The 18504-nt window shown below is 35.9% G+C and overlaps 1 protein-coding gene across 2 annotated transcripts in view; it reads left to right on the top strand.

Moving 5' to 3' along the window:
* Positions 1-596: 596 nt before the first annotated feature.
* The window catches only part of LOC138703169 (alpha-1A adrenergic receptor-like), an 885279-nt gene continuing 867371 nt past the window's right edge, over positions 597-18504 (top strand). For both annotated transcript variants that reach the window (XM_069830836.1, XM_069830835.1), the window contains exon 1: positions 597-718. The gene's annotated coding sequence lies outside the window, so the exon portion shown is untranslated. The remainder of the gene's footprint in view (positions 719-18504) is intronic.

Raw genomic sequence — 18504 nt, 5'->3', positions numbered from 1 at the left:
ATAATCAAGACTGAAAAAATTCAGACTCTTTAAATTTCAACCAATCAAGATCGGGCAGCAGTCCACCAACCCTCAAGGAAACAGCTACCTGAAAATCTACATAACGGAGTTTATTTTAGTTACTGAAAAGTCATAACAAATTGAAATATAATATTATATAAATAAATTATATATTTTAGTTAGCACTGGTCTAAAATCTCCGTGATGGGGGGGGGGGCATCCTGGAATCCGATAGGAAATTCCTCCTCCCGGGGCCATCTCCTGAATTCATCACCGGTTAGTCCCCTTTCACGTGAAATATACTAGGGAAGCTACAGGTTTGCATTGCTGCTCTGGTCACTGCTGTTTGTGTCATGAATTAAAGTGCAGTTGATAGTGTGGGCGTGGAGCGATCAGCTGGAAGGTAGCATGATTAGATCGACCGTCAAGGTGTACTGCTCACACATTTGTTAATGCCATCGATATTGCAGACTTCAAATAAACCTGTGGCTGTGTGCGTGTGGTGCGCAAGTGCGCAATTGTCAGAGGGGGGTTAGGAGTCGATGTGGGACGGAGGGATCCGATGTGGACCCGAACGGGAAGGGTTCTGTTGAATTGGTGGCGGCGTCTTCATAAGCATCCACCCTCTCATCTCGACGCGGGTGATGTATGTGTTGACACCCTTAGGGACAAGTTGCATCGTAAACGGAAACCCCCATCGGCGCGCTTTCGAACGTAGGTGAGTCTAACTACATAAAGTTTACTTCTTACTGTCTTTTAACGCTATGTCTTTCAATGCGAATGTGTTATAATGTGGTATTTGCGATCTGTTTTAAACAGAAGTTTTTTCGCTTGTCTATTTATAACGGTATTAACTCGTTAAAGATATTTCGTCACCATTTTATCTAGTCAATTTGTGCTCTTTTACTGCGCATACAGCGAAATACTATTTTTTTTGCTACAAATTTCAAATTTAAATTTCAAATTTCAAAATTTATTTACAATTTACATTTGAATTTACATTTGGATAGATACCCGAAATGAGCATATGCTCGTGCTCGGGTACAGTCCAGTAGTCTACATAAATTTTACAGGGTTCAAATAATAATGCTGATGATATAAAATAATAGTAATAATAATAATAATAATAATAGAATAATCGTGACAGAAATGATACAAAGATTGTAATACAAAATAATTCATTAATAATAATAATAATAATAATAATAATAATAATAATAATAATAGTGATAAAACAAAAATATTTACAATAACAAAGTAAATACCAAGACGGATAAAATAAAATATAAAACCACTAGCGAGAGTTAACACAACTTAAACAAGCATATAATAACCGGAAAAAATGCCAAACTCGAAAATCAGCAGAAAAGTTCGTTGTATCGCAGACGACAGCAACCGCCGTATTCACATTGTGCTGTGCATTAATGGTAATAGTGGGGAGCTGAATGTCCACGTAACTGCCGTTCTCTTCGAATCTCCTCGTACAATCATGGGAAGTTAATGCTGTAAATAAAAAATGTCTACGAGTCAAACTCAAACAGACAATATATAGTTTTGCAAAGTTTTGTTTATGAGAGTACAGAGACAGTATTGTGATCCTGAGAAGTTCAACCTCGATAAATATACTTTTTTTTCAGTTGTAATTGTTCCAATTAAACGTCTTCGATATGTCGTCTTTCTTTTTATCTATCTCTGAACGTCGCCATTCATTTTTCCTCTTTTTCTTTAGTCAATTTCTTTTTAAATTTTTCTTTGTAATTATTTCCGTGGAAGCACGTTTGCGAAGTTTAACAAGAAACATAATCCGTTTAAAAAAAAAGTACACGGCCCATTTGCAAAGCGATTCTGCTGGTTTTGTGAACCCGTTTGTGAAAACTTCAACAGAAATTTCTTTCAAAGTTTTAAAGGGTTCAGAAATGTACACGGAATGGTTAATATTGCACTTCCTTAGAAGTCGGAAGCCGGTATGTGTGATGCAGATTCTTTGTTTTTACACATATTTTCACAATCACATTTCTTTTAGTCGGCTATAAAGGTGTAGGTATAGCTTAACATCTAAAAAAATTAGATTTTTCAAAATAACTTAAAAAATGGAAATACACTATTCACACTTATTTTTGTGAAACAATTATTACCTGAATATCTATATTAATTTAAAGTTATGAATTTTAATGCAAGACGTTGCACTTGATACATCTTTAATACTCTTTTCGCGCTAACTACATTTTGAAAATAAATATTCATAATAGTTCTGAAAGTACTAAACATAATTTTATGAAATTTTTTTCTGCATGTTAACATAGCCTATATTTATCTAAAAATTACCAGAGTAAAACCCCGCTGTTAGATATTTTGTCTACAAAAAATAAACAATTTGAATTCATTCAAAACTTGTTGTATAAATTTAAACTTAAATTTAAAATATTACTAATTTACATAGAAATCTAATTGTCGTTATAGTGTTATAGAGCTATATCTTAGCTTCAAAATGAAAATAACGCAACACGGAAATGTTTAAAATCGGTTCAGTTAAATGAGGAAAATCTGGATTCTGATAAAGAAGCTGCTTTAGAATAATAACATATTATGAATTTAAACTGATGTTAGAAAATTGAAAATTATGTTAACATATTGAAGAAATATAGAGTTTTGTGTGTATTAATTTGCAACTGCATATCGGACCTCCAGTAAAATACTGTTGTATGTCGAAAATCACATATTACTTTCGTAAATAATTTCCCACACTGTTTTATTGGTTGGAGGTATGAAATTCTAATAATAAAATAGTGAAGTTTCAAAGGTTTTGATACCTATTTGAATCGCCCCATGCAGAAAGGACTTCAGTCACAAATTTAAAAAAAGAGAAAAAAAAACGAGATATCGATGGAAATCATATCTTTATGGCTGGCTCCATCGGCCTGTGCGGAAAGGTATTCAGTCCAATGCTTGGAGAGATAGAAACTGAAGCTTCAGGCTCAGAGTTCTATGCAGAAAGCAATATAATGTACAGAATGTGTTTTTTTTTTTCAAAACTAGGTCTAATGGACTGAAATCCTTTCTGTATGGGGCGATTCATTTATTAAAATATTTTTACATCAGTATTTTACAAGGAATTAGCATATCTTTACAAATCACAATTTTCGAGTTGCGGCAATATTTTACTGGGAGTGCGATATCCGCTATTTACGCAGATAAAAAAAATCATATTATGATCAATTTTTCAGTGCTCAAAGCTGTACCTACCCCTTTAACGCTGCTATATCAATTACTAAATTATTTATTGTCGATAGAATTGGTGATGGCGTAGTGAGGCCAAGGTGCCTTACAGTTTGGAAAACTTCGGGTAAAATCCAATCAGTTAATCGACCTAAGCGGGAATCAAAATAATGCCCAAGCGCAGCTCCGGTTCAGTAGGCAGACACGCCTATCGCCTAAGCTGATTCGGTGGTATCACTTTATTAAGTCTAAACATGTACTGTAGATTTATTTGTAAGTTCATATTGATTGGTTAAATGTACAGTGCCGATTGTGCATCGATTCATTCCATCCTCGGGGAAAATATAACCTTGCTACGTGAAGACAAGTGAAGATCATGTATCGCTATAGCTAGGATTCATAAAGGCATACGCATACAATCATCAACCTTAGAATGGATCTTGCAAGAAGTTTGACTACTTCTGTAGGCATGCTTGAAGGTTTTTATACACAAGATGTAACGTTCATCTTTTCTCAAACTGATCGTGTACTTCTGTACTGTGCCTTAAGGGGAGTGATGGTTAAATTTCTACAATTTTCAAGTTACGTCCTTGATTTTTTGTACAGATAATCACGATTTGATAGATAATGATGTGGTGAAGTTTCATTTCTGTGAGTGAATTAATTTGAGTAATTAACAAAAATATTCTGAAAAATTTTCATATTTCAAAATGAAATGTGTTGCTCAATTTTTTTGAGTAGAATGTTTGACATTTTTTTTTGCAAGACCAGTGGTATATTTAGAAAACCATCACATATCAGATTTCCTATATCTTTAGGCCTACTACAAAAGGGGGGATTTTTATGACCACTGCATATCTAAAAATATAAATTTCCCATTGTCATTTTAAATATTTCATTTTTTATTTAAAAACTATTCATTTAATCATAAAACCCATGCGCTATTTTGTTAACTACAGTTTCTAGAATATGGAGTAGACAATTTATGTTCCTAGCATCAAAATTGTAAGAGCCTTTACACTTCGAAACTGATGAAATGTGCTGAAAAAATGTGAGAAAACAGCTTGTGAAATTTGCATGGAATTGAAGTTCATGGGTGCAGCCATTTATATATTGCGTAATTTTGTGCTTTCAAGTGTCGCAGAGTATTGGAACTTGCTCAGCGTATAAATAAGAGATTACTGATACATTTTTTACAAGAAAAAAAGGCGACTTTTGACTGAAAATGACCAAAATTTTACCCATCACCCCCCCGTAATCAGTAGAATCAGTTGACTTTTCGCAAACATACCGTAGTCATTCTTTATTTTGTAAGTATCTACCAGTATATTTTTCAGTTTTTCAATTTCTGTTTATATTTTTCTTTGCCTGTCTCTTAGTCTGTTTATTTATTTTCCTGTCTGTACATCTATTTTATCACCTATTTTTCTGCCTTATTCTCTACCTGCCTATTTAGCTTGGTAGTTTGTTTGTTTACATATTCGCTTCTTTCTTAATGTTTGTTTAACGAGCTTATCTATCTGGCTTCCTCTCTGTCTTTCTATTTGATTAGGCTATCCTTCTCTCTATCTACCTGTATCTGTAATAAATTCTGGTCCGAAGATATTGGTCCAGTTTTTTAACAGAAATTTTAAATAATTAATAAATAATTAATGAATTTTTAGGGATCGAAGTTAAATGTAGTACAGCAGTGTGCTTTCGTATCGTTTTAGCGATTGGAGTAGTTAGGGATAACATGCTGTTACAGAATTCAGGAGCTTTGAAGTATGGTCTTGAGGTCGGATTTTCTTAGTTTTTTTTTTTTTTTCAGAGATTTTTCTTGGTTAGTTTTGGAATTGTTTTTAAACTGAATTATAAAAGCGCCATCGAAGATAATTTGACTTTTCTATGGACTTTGTAATTGATTTTACACGTTGACTTTCTGAATCTGTTACGTTTAAAAGCGTCATAAAACACAACTTTAAATAGTAGTAAAGCTTACAGCAGTGGTTATTACCACTCGCTGAAATGGGTTACGGGTAAGCAGTGCGTGGTGACATGCACCCTCGTGCAGGAGGAAAACACACGAATGCACGCTGGTGCTCTAAGAGACCTGCGGGTAAGAGACGCTAGCCCGAGAGTGCAGTGTTCTGATGACCGCTGGCTTATATTTATGTTATTATGTTTTGCAGAAATTACTCTTATGAGATATGAAAGTATGTTTTATATATATTAAAACAATGCAATGTGAAGTTTATATATAAAGGCATTTTAAATAATTAATGAGTTAGTCGTCATTGTCATCATCATCATCATCGTCGTCGATATCATCGTAATCGTAATCGTCACCATCACCATCACCATCACCATCACCATCACCATCACCATCACCATCACCATCACCATCACAATCAACATCAGTATTATCATTAACATTATCATCATACTGAAAGTTTCTTCTCCAAAGAATAAACTCGAAATTGTTCTCTTCAATTCTTAATTAAGGGGACCAGGTAGTGATTAGAGGTCAAAAATTCGATTTTTTTATTTTGTTTTTTAAAAAAGTACGAAACTTGCTCTTTGAAATAGTATATATGTTGTGGGGATACCTCTGTAGATAAGCCCTTTAAATGGCCTCTTGAACCTTGAGATGGGAGGGCATGTAGCACGTATGGGCGGATCCATAAATGCATATAGAGTGTTAGTTGGGAGGCTGGAGAGAAAAAGACCTTTGGTGAGTTCGAGACGTAGATGGGAGAATAATATTAAAATGGATTTGAAGGCGGTGGGATATGATAATAGAGACTGGATTAATCTTGCACAGGATAGGGACCAATGGCGGGCTTATGTGAGGGCGGCAATGAACCTCCGAGTTCCTTAAAAGCCATAAGTAAGTACTGTTGAATCGATTTATATGAAATTTTTAGTTTTTTTTTTTTCTGCAAACTGTGTTCTACAAATTAGACCTACGGTTTAAGAATATCACACACAACACGAGGGAAAAAAATGCATTAAAATATGGCAAACATTTTAGTGAAGGTTTAATTTTTTTTTTCTCTTCCACTAAGGGTGAAATATTTAACTGAATTTTGCTTGATAACTTAAAAAAATACAGGATATACGAGTGAAGATTTTAGCAAGTAATGTGCACCTGAAGATTGAGGTAGGCCTACATTTAGCAAAGTGGGAAAACAGATTATTAGTTAGGGCATTTCTCTTTGCAGTTGAATACGAAACTAATTAGTTGTCTTTTATACCACTGAATTCAGAATGATTGATTGTATAACCATGCACATTTTTATTCCACTCTGAACACTAAAAGCCTAGAAATATTTTGCACTGAAATTCTTTATTCGCACAGACATCACTACCCATTCCCATTAATTCTAATCCTTCAGGTTTGAATACGTAAAATCATTTGGGACATTTTCCGAAGCGCATTATCTTGATGTGGTCGTGTTAGTTTAATTCGTGATATGTGTTATCCGACATACTGTAAATGTTTAATTCTGTCCTAATTTGTTTGATCTCTCGGTGCACATCAATTCCACAAAGGGACTGCATTTCCGCATCCTATTCACTTTAATTATTGTTTCATGAGAGTATAATATTTTGGTCTTGACAATAATGTTCGTATAGCCATCCTTTTATAAAATATCAGAAAAGTGTCCATAATACTTTCTTTGCCGTAAGATGTTATTGTGCCTCTTAGGATTGGAATATTAAAATTATTCACTTTCTGTTTACAGAATGAGAGATTTTGAAAGGAAAAATGGTTAAATTTGCGTAATGTGAAAAATACACTAACTTAATATCACTTTTCTTCTGAAAGCCCTAGGAAAAACTATGATTTATTTGTTATCGATTCACTTTCTAACACTTAAAATTCAAATTAAATAAAAGTTTTAAAATTTTAAAATTCAAAGACTTGGCAGTGATAAAATCTGTTAAAAAGGTTAAAAAATAATAATGAACTTTCTTATGTCATACTAGCGTTTTAAAGTCTCAGAATTTAATACTGTGAAGTTTTTAAATCCGAAAGCTTTTAGACTTTTATTATATTTAAACCTATAAAGTTAATAAAACTATAATCTATTAAAGTTAATAAAAAACGAATAAATTTAAAATGAAAAATGTAGAGTGTTAATTTCTGAGAGTTTCCGTAACCAAAATGTGTGAAGTTTCATATGTATAGTACTCGTAAGTTACTTTTCAGCCAATTAATACTTCACTAGAAAACCAATTATGTCAGATACAAATTGAAGACGATTTTCCTTTTGGTGACTAAACACATTTACATAATCTAGGCTATCATCCAGTTCACAGTTTATAATAGATTATATTAATTAATTAAACGATGTAATATATATATTTCATATATATATTTATTTCTCGTTCAGTTATATAGTATACTCCACAACACTTATTACTCCCTGTAGACAACAAAAATGAGAACATCCACCAGAGCCTACACCGTCGAAAAGACATTTTTGCTAACGACCGCTAGATGGAAGTAAAGTTGCTATGCTATTCCATAAGGGTTGTAATGTGACTTCTTTTGGAGTCGCTAGATGGCAACATAGTGAAATTGATAAAAGTGGTTGTCTTGAAAGTCCAATAGGCTGATCAATCTGTTATATGTGATCAGAGGTTCTTTTTTTTTCTCATTATTCTCTCATTTTTTCCCTCTCTCTGTCTTTTCTGCTGTATCCACTCTTTCCATTCTCTAATTCAGCCCCTCTTCCTCTCTTTTGCTCCTCGCTCCTCCTCCTACCCTTCTTTACATCTCCTGCTTCTCTCTACTCCCCTCCCTTCTGCTTTGCTTCCCCTCTCTGCTCCTCCTCTCCTTTCTACTCCATCTATTTCTCCTTCTCTCTTTCTCTTCCTCCTATCGGTTCCTTCTTCTCTTGTCCTATTTTATCTCCTCCTTCCTGTTCCTTATATCTTTGTCTTTTGCTTCTTCTTCTTTTTCTTCTTCTTCTTCTTCTTCTTCTTCGCTCTTCCCCCTCCCCTCTTAACTTACCCTGGCATTTATTTTTCTTTCCTTTTCCCGTAATGTCCACCTCTTCCTATTCTCCTTATCTCTCATCTTCGACAATCTGTCTTGCATCTCTTTCCTTACTACCTTTGTCTGTTGTTTCTCTCGTCTTGTTTGCCTGTTTTTTTTTCTTTGCATACTTTCTTCTTCTTCTTCTTCAACTTCTCATCTGCTTCTCTTGTGCTCTCAAGTTATACCTACACGGTTCAATTTTCAATGCGCGTACGCATGCAATCGTGGAAGAATATTGGAAAGATAAAGTTGAAAACGCACGCTCAATTAAAATGCATGCAGATTTTGTGATGCGCAGTGTTGAACGTTATCTTCCCTGCGTGTATAATATATTAATAAATAAATATTAAATATCAATCCAATACTTAGACCTACTTTACTCTCAAAATTGTGGTTGAACACACTATAGACACTCATCTTTGTAATAATCTTCAAATCAGGTGGCCCGGGTTCGAATCCCGGTCGGGGCAAGTTGCCTGGTTGAGGTTTTTCCGGGATTTTCCCTCAACCCAATAGGAGCAAATGCTGGACCCTGGACTCATTTCATCGGCATTATCATCTTCATTCCATTCAGGCACTAAATAACCTGAGATGTTGATACAGCGTCGTAAAATAACCTATTTAAAAATAAAAAAATCTTCAATAAATCTAACGGTACTTGCCGCCATTTTTAGCGTAAAAGATCCACCATCACCAAACAAAACAATTTTCAGTTTATTCATGACCTTCTAGAACAGGGCTGGGCACCGGGAGTGAATCTAAACTCCAAACGGGGACGCTTAATATTCATCCGTCACGGAATCAACGCTGCGCGGTGTTCGGGGGGAAGAAAGAGGTTGAAGAGAAGTCATATGGCTCCCCATGAGAGAGTAGAATTCGCTTTTGGTGCCCAGCCCTGTTCTAGAACAATGAGCTGCTGGCTACCTGCTACTGTTGAACGAAATAACGCACAAGATAGGCTACCCACCGACGATGGGTAGCGTTCAGTTGCAGCATGCGCTCTCATTCCTAGTGAAAAAGACATGCATAATTGAATGCGTTTCTTTCACTCTTGCATGGATTGCTTGAATGCGTAAAGTTGAAAGAAAAATTGAACCGTGTAGATAATCCTTCATTCCTCTCTTTCGTCTGTCCTTCTCACTTTGTCTTTCTTTATTCATCCTCCTCACAACTACTGCGTTGGTTATGTATAAATGAATCCCAATCTCCAAGATTTCTCTAATCAGTGGATCGATATTTTCTTGTGATGTGTCTGATTGTAACATGCGCAGAGACTGTATGATGCCAGTGCTTGTAGTCTATTTATCCGACAATGAAGAGAATAACTAATGGTGCGACTAAATAACAGTGACAACCCAGTAGTTCTGTTATGTATTGGTGTAAAGCCGCCTGCCACACTAGTAGCATAGTTACTGTATGAGATCATCATGTCACCAGCTGACGACTCGTCACCAAATGTGTCGAGCCTCGACAGATCCTCTGAGATTTATTGTGAACAAAACGACTGCATGGTTAGTTTCTTTCTTATAGACCTATTGCAGTTCGCTCAACTCTAATGCTGCTCTATAATCTCCGAGTTTTAATCTTAGAGTCTCTGAATACTATAGTTTCTACTTTTTAAAGATATATTTAAGGGGCGAGGATGGTATTTTTTTTAAACTTTTTTTCTATTTGGTGTAAAATATTAATTTTTTGTATGCATGGAGTTCATAGCTGTAGCAACTCAACCAAAAATAAATATTTTGAAAAAAAAAATTATTTGGGGGCCCAGATTTGAAAAAAAAAAAAAACCCAATGCAGGATTTTACTAAAACCGATATATTTAAACCATTTTTAAAGGTAGATTCATCCAGTTTTTTTTGCAATGTACTTGCAAAAGCATGCTCTACAAACTGTCTGTAACAGAATTTTGATATTAGTTCCTACGTTTGTAAAATAAACAATTAAAATTTAATAACACCTTTCTGAATTCCTTTCTTGCAAACAAACGGACGTAGTTTTAAAATGAAATCAATTAACAAAATTCTGTTACAGTGAAAAGTTTCTTAATAGTCTAAAGCAGTGGTCGTCAGCACTCGCTGAAATGTGCAACGGGTACGCGGTGCTGTTCCATGTACACCGTCGTGCAGCAGGGAGAGATAGAGAGCATACCCGCTAGCAGCTACGCAGTGCACTATGGTGCACTGCGTTTTCAGCGGGTAAGAGATGTTAGCCCCAATGTGCTCTGTGCTGACGACCCCTGCTCTAAAGAATGTGTGTTCTAAATTTCATGCATGTATCATTAATAGTTCAGAAATTATATCCATTTTTGTCTGGCAATATAGCAAAAAAATTAAGTTATCGTAAACCGATAAAAGGGAGCGAGTGATTTAAAAATCTATAGCGCAGGAAGTTTAAAAATGGCGTCTCAACATCCGATAAGGGCACAAATACCCATGAAATTTTATGCAATGCATTCCACACATATCAAAGAGTGTTTTAAAGAAATTTTTTTTTTTTTGAAAATTCAATTTACCGGAAACAACAATAAAAGCGGGCGAGTGATTTAAAAACACACAACGCAGGAAGTTTAACAATGGCGTCTCAGCATCTGCTAAGGGCACAAATACCCACAAAATATTTTGCTATGCATTCCACACACATCACAGAGTATTTTAAAGATTTTTTTTTTTTAAATTTACTCATTTTTCATTTAAATAAGTCATATTCTTTCTTCGATTTAATTTGGATGTTGCAGTTTCGATAATTTATTTCTTCTCAGTTTACAGTGTTTAATGCGAGAATTTTTTCTGTAAAATAAGAACAATAAAATTGTATGTATATCTTTTAATGCAAAGTAAATAGTGCAGCAAAAACTTAAGGTTATATGTCGTTAACAAGTGATTTTTGAATGGTTGTTTTTAAGAAATTTGGTATGAAACGAATTGTATACAAGATGCTTATAAAGGAACAAGAAAGATAACCAGATCGACAGTCAGTAGGTCTAAAGAAATTATGTGTAATGACAGTAAAAATGAGTCCAATAACAGTAGGTATAATAAAAGAGGTCTAACATGTTTTGGTACAATTGATACAGATGTGTGATACGAATCTACGTCCAATTTTATGATATACACCTTTTGACACGGAAAATGGTCGCGCTCTTATAGCTTGAATTTGTCGAAGTATCTTTCGGGTTGACGCAACAATTTTACAATTAATTTTTGATTTTCAGATAAGTCCATTACAAAGTTATGAAATACATTTATTTAAAATTTTCAATCATATGACTTATCATTCTTATTGCAAATTAACATTTGCTACAACATGTTATTAAAAGAAAAGTATAAACGTTAAACGGCATCATCAGATACATAATTGTTTAACGATATCTAACATAAGTACAATGTACAACATTCATTTGTAATAAAATATTGATTTGTGTATTGTATAACAGTAAAAGTTGAAGTCATGAGTTATAGTAAAATATATTTATAAGGAATTTGTTGATTTAATTAATTTGCATTTGATTTGCTAATTTGCTCAAATTTTACGTGACTTGGTATATGTGTACATAGAACTCATGTTACAATATTTGTTATAGGTATGTGTTGGTTAACATTGTTAAAAATTAAAATTGATAAAATATAAAATATCGTCATACTTATATATAAAGGTGTTTAAAAAATACGGGGCATAATTTCAGGTATGTATTTCCCACGTGTAGACAATCAAAATAGTTCATTACAACATGTGTCCAGAAATGCATTATTTCCGAGTTATGACCTTCACAACATTGAAATTCACCGGAACGTTTTTCTTTCCGCAGGTCGTTGCCGTCAAAGGAGACATTAAGAGGGCACTCTGACAGTTCATTCCGAGGCGAAGGTTACATTCAGTGTTATGTAGGCGTTAGACTGTGCGACATGTATTCAAATCAAGAGCTGGCAGAGATACACTTCATGTACGGTAAGGCGGACGGCAATGCTGCGCTGGCTCGTCGTTTGTACCAGGAGAGGCATGATGGCGCTCCTGCACACTTCAGTCGTACGGCTCGCCGGTACTTGGATCGAAGGTTTCCTGATCGATGGATAGGTAGAGGTGGTCCAATTGCTTGGCCTCCACTCTCACCTGATCTGAACCCTCTCGATTTCTACTTGTGGGGCCATTTAAAATCATTGGTTTATTCGTCTCCGGTGCCTGATTTGTAATCCCTTCGGGATCGAATTGTGGCATGTTCTGAGGACATACGCAATACTCCTGGAGTTTGGGATCGTGTTCGCAGGTCAATGAGACATCGATGTGAGGTCTGTATTCAAGCAGGAGGTGGACATTTTGAACATCTTCTGTAATGACAACGACCTGCGGAAAGAAAAACGTTCCGGTGAATTTCAATGTTGTGAAGGCCATAACTCGGAAATGAAGTATTTCCGGACACATGTTGTAATGAACTATTTTGATTCTCTACATGTGGGAAATACATACCTGAAATTATGCCCCGTATTTTTGAAACACCCTGTTAAAATTTAAATTTCACATGGAAAATTGACTTTATTATTAATTGCACATGAATATTTGTGATGTGACGACGTGTTTTTGTGTTTAGGCTACATATAATACAATTATGTACAGTATGTATGTATGTATGTATGTATGTATGTATGTATGTATGTATGTATGTATGTATGTATGTATGTATTTATTCACAATGCAAATGGGTACATACCCTGTGGTAGTGGTAATTACACTCAATAATGACAATTAATAATAAACACAACTAATAAAAAACAATAATTAATAATAATAATAATAATAATAATAATAATAATAATAATAACAAGGAGCATCCTAAATTAAATGAAGCATGGTCACTTAAAATAACATTTAAAGTTAATCTAATTTGTATCTTAACCCTAAGTTCAAGCTAAGACTCACGAGTGTGACAGGTTCATACCTGCACAAGTACCTTTCGGCACTACACTTATTTCTCTGTCAACTCACTCACTGCACTGATTCTACCTGATTTCACTAACACTTCTAACCATTTCACTGTTCAAATACTTTGCACAGCCACTTCACTGACACCAACACACTTCACTTACACAATAGATTTCACTGACACTACACACTTCACTGACACAACACACTTCTTCACTGATAGAACACTTCAAATAAAAAGATATCAATTACACCCTTTAAGTAGTGTGTATAATATACTACCGTCTATTAGTAAAGTCCTTAAGCCTATTTTTAAATACATTTTTGGTTATTGGTAAGGCCTTTAGTAAGTCCGCAGGTAAAGCATTCCAGTCCCTGATAGTACGATTGAGAAAAGAAAACTTTCCAGTGTCCGTCCTCTGTCTTCTTTCCCTCAATTTATATGAGTGGTCGTTCCTTGAAGAGTATAATTTGACGGCTGCAACCTATTTTTTATTTCTCTCCAGGCAGGCTCACCTCTGTATGTTTTGAACAGTGCGCATAATCGAATTCGCGTTCTGCGGTCCGTGAGTGTGTCCCATTTTAATGGTGAATTATTACTACAACATTTGAGAGCCCGTTTTTTAATATTCTCCAGTGTCTTTATATGTTCTAATGTGTAAAGATCCCAACATGCAGCACCATATTCCATTACTGGACGAACTAGTGATTTATACGCAATCTCTTTGGATTTTCAGAGCCTTTCCTTAGTACCCTCATCACAAAGTGTAACGCCCTCCATGCCTTTCCCGCTGTGTCAGTAATGTGTTCCCCCCAGTCGAGATCGCTGCTAAATGTTATTCCTAGGTTTTTACATTTGTTAACTTCCGGAATGGTTTCACCCCCTAACATACGATGCAATTATTTTATTTCTTTTTCTTGTAAAGCTAATGGCTTTGCTCTTTAGAGAATTTATTTTCATTTTGTTGGCCATCGCCCAATCGTTTATTCTATCGAGGTCATTCTGAAGAAGAGTAGTATCATCATGACTTTCTATTTCTCTATATACGATACAGTCATCCGCGAATAATCGAACCCTGGACAAGATATTAATTATGTTTTGATGCAAGTTAAAACTTCTTCTCTATCTAGTTGTTTCGTATTTTGCAGATGCATGTTTGCCAGGTGATTGCTAAATGTATATATGTGCGATGGATGCATGCAGTGGTCCGCTCATATTGATATGTTATAAAAGGAATAAGCTAGTTATGATGTTGGCTATTTTAGCTATATATGTATACGATGAATTCGTATGGTAATCTGCTCACGTTAACAAGATTCATAGGGGAAATATTAAGCATCGAGGTCCGAAGATAAAGTCAAGTCGTAGCAGCGACGTATATACCTGTATGTCCCGAAGCGACATATTCCCTACGAAGCCTTTATGGGTTAGCGATAGAAGTCTTTCTCCTCATTACAAAGGCCGGGCTTCGAACCTCTATGTAAAACACACGCGTGTAAATACAGCGCACACAATGATTTCCGAGCTATTCCAAAGTGGCACTTAGTCTCTGTCCGTGTCAAAGGGTGTACAATTGTTATGTAAATATAAGACGCAAGACAAAGATACATGCTGTGCAATGAATGCATTATATTTTATTGAGATTGGCTTCTAAGTTGTAACAACTGTTCTGAGTAACTTCGAAGAAGATTTTAAAAACTGTTGCTCTTCATAGTCATCCAGTTCGGCTGTTTGGAGTTTTAACCGGTAGCTTAAGATCATGGGGTGCCACCGGCATAGCTCAGTCGGCTGAGGCGCTTGCCTGCCGATCCTGGGTTGCGCTCGAACATGGGTTCGATTCCCGCTTGGGCTGATTACCTGATTGGATTTTTCCGAGGTTTTCCCTAAACCTAATCTAATCTAAGTAATCTAAGGCGAATCCTCGGCCGCATCTAACCAAATACCATCTCGCTATAACCAGTCCCAACAACGCTAAATAACCTAGTAGTTGATACAGCGTCGTTAAATAACCAATTAAAATGGCCTGGGATAAATGAGGATGTCTTCTCGCTGTTTATATTGTTGGTAATTATCTACCACCTCCTCCCATCTTTGTTTATCCGGTGCATGATCTGGCAGTAGCTGTGATACAGCTCACGCAAGGAACGATTACCGAAAAACAGTGGTGGCCTCTTTCAAGAAGATGAATAGAAGGGGATATCGCCTGTGAAAATTAAGAGCGTAGCAAGAGAAAAATTCGAAGCGAATTAAACGCGCAACATTATGTTTACGAATAAAATAATGATAGGCCTACTCTGCGAGTGGAAAGCTCCATCACTAGGCCTACATAATAAAATAAACGCACTTGGAATAAGACACGTATTCACATGCAGTGGAACTGAAACTAAAACCGTAATGTAATGCAAGACTGATTCTATCGATGTCGTTTCTCTTCAGACTGTACTCTTGAATATCATTCAAGTTATCTCGTGACTTTTCCTGTCGTCCGCCCTTCCTTATCGAATTGTTTCGTTCGCATTCCTATCGTCGGTAATCCCTGCTTGCGAGACCTATATCAGAACTTCTTTATGTTTTTATCTTCCCTTATTGTATTTAAAAACTCCAAATAGACGCAAGTTGCATCACTACTATTCTTCGAAATTTACGGTACCATCCTTCCACTGAGTTTGTCGTCCTGTGGGATCTATTATTGCTTCAGAAATGTTGCATATGGATCTAATTATTACATTATGGAAAATAGCTGTTAGACATTCTTAATTTAGACATAACTTACAATAATTAGACATGCTGCCGCGCTAGATCTTCTTTCGTTGGACTTCCCTGGTTTTTAGACTTTCCCTTTTAGACATACTGACCTGGAAGCGATAACTACCGTACTCACTTTTATTCATCATGCAAACGTAGCTAAGCTCACTAAGGAGAGCGACTGCAATTTGTATTTACAGTGGAAATTTTAATTCTCATTAAACAAGTTTACCAATTGTGATATTCGCAGAGGTTAAGACGTGCAGTTTTAAAGTTGCTGGAAGGTTACGATGGTGGGTTATAATTCCGGTAAGGGCGTGGATATTTGTCCCTTGTCAATATTATGTCTTGTGTTGCATTGGGCGTGTGCCCATCATCGTTCCTACCTCACGTAACGGAAGTTCCAGCAAGTGTGTGTCTGGCGCATAAGGTCGTGAAGAGAGACCAAGGCTGTTCAAGGTCTGTAGTAGCATAAGATTTTGGGTATGAGATTTTTAACACTTTTTCGGTATCTCTGGTGCCGGAAATATGGTTTTTGATACACTATCTCTCAGTCTTTCGTATACAATTCTTTATCTAGAATAATACAATTTTTTTTTCAGGTTCAATTATACAGACTACATTAGTTTACTCGGAAAATACACACATGAAATATAATTTTTTTTTAAAAAATATGTGATTATTTCAAGTTTTCATGGAACAATTGCACAGTCATTAAAACGATATTCTGTTTGGCTTTATTTTAGTTCGTGGAACAATTATGTCAACAGTATTTGGTTCAGAGAAGTCTACAATATTATGCAGCAACTAGCTAATACACATTATTATTCAGTTCTATCTCTCGACGACAACAAACAGAAGGAGAGATGTATCATTGTTTTTAGTTGGTTATTTAACGATGCTATATCAACTAATAGGTTATTTATCGTAGATGAAATTGGTGATAGCGAGAAGGTATTTGGTGAGATGAGGTGGAGGTTTCGCCGTAAATTAACTGGAATTTGCTTTGCGGTTAGGGGACATCTCGGAAAACACTCAACCAGGTAATCAGCCAATACGTTTTTGTTTCAAACCGTGGGTCATAGTTAAACAAATTAATCTGTGTTAGTGTATTACATGCTGTGCCCCACTGTGGATCACATATGTGTTACTCAGTACTGGCCAGATCAGGGTGGTGATGTAGTAATTGGATTAAACGTGCACCGTGTTTCCTTTCAAAAATGATCTCTCTAGTGCTCAGTGGAAACTAAAGTTTCTTCTGGTGCCTATAGAATTTTTTTTTTAGTTTTTGCTATTGCATGAACAATGCATATATCAGGTATATGAGAAAAAATGTAGAAAATTAAAACGAAAATAGTTCTGAGCACTGATGTGTTAAGAGAGGATACAAACCATTCAACAGTATAAGGAAGTAGTAATTTTCAACACAAAATTTATTTTCGAATGAAAAAAAAAATATATTATTAATAACGGTGTTTGTTGCATTATACAGTATTACGTCAAATACTTCTCAAGTGATTATGAAATGAAGTTGACGCCTGAGACACAAAGATTGAAATGAATATTTTGGTGTGGGTGTGTGTGTGTATCTCTAATGCCTACCCACTTCACTTTGCGTGATTCGGGTTCCGCATACTGCGGATAGATGGCAGGACTGTTACCCATTTTCAAATTGCACACCACTTCGGCGGGCCACGTTATGCATGATGTGTATTTGTGAAGAGTTATGGCGTAATTCATGTTATGAGGGATTCTCAAGATATCCGCTTTATGGGTAATTTGTCCTTTCAAATGCCTTTAACTTCAACATGTTTATGTATTTCTAATTTTGCTTTATGTAGTATGCCAATTTTGGCTGGATTTTATTCAAAGGATTTAATTTTGGAAATACTTGGGTGAGTGTATGTTAAGTGTTCGTGCAAGTGTAGTGTAGAGAATGGGTGAGAATGATGATGAAGATGTAGAAGGGAGAAGGGGAAACCCGATGCCGTCACGTATCCTGTCGAATAGCACCAAGAGGACCGCCAGGCTTAACGTCCCCATCCGACGGACGAATCACTATTAACAGTGACATATGCATTCCCTTCATATGCACTGTGGAGAGATTTGGGATTTAACCCAGTCATATTGGTGCACAACTTAGTGACTAGAAGTTATACACCGCCATCTCTCCTAGTCCCGAGGTAGAAATTTTAGAAGAAAATTTCTGACTCCGCCGGGAATCGGACCCGGGCCGGCTAGTCTGGAGGCATGAATATTTGGTATCAATAACAAGAAAAACATCGTTATTTTTGTTTAATTAAGATGTCTTAGCCACCGGCGTGGCTCAGTCGGTTAAGGCGCTTGCCTGCCGGTCTGAAGTTGCGCTCATTTCGATCCCCGCTTGGGCTGATTACATGGTTGGGGTTTTTCCGAGGTTTTCCCCAACCGTAAGGTGAATGCCAAGTAATATACTGTATGGCGAATCCTCGGTCTCATCTCGTCAAATACCATCTTGCTATCACCAATTTCATCGACGCTAAATAACCTAGTAGTTGATACAGTGCCATTAAATAATCCACTAAAAAAAAGATGTCTTATTCTTCCTAGAGCTCGT

This window comes from Periplaneta americana, chromosome 7 (assembly GCF_040183065.1).
Source record: "Periplaneta americana isolate PAMFEO1 chromosome 7, P.americana_PAMFEO1_priV1, whole genome shotgun sequence".
Taxonomy (NCBI): Eukaryota; Metazoa; Arthropoda; class Insecta; order Blattodea; family Blattidae; genus Periplaneta; species Periplaneta americana.
The sequence above is the reverse complement of the archived record's forward strand: the minus strand, read 5'-3'. Positions and strand labels throughout refer to the sequence as shown.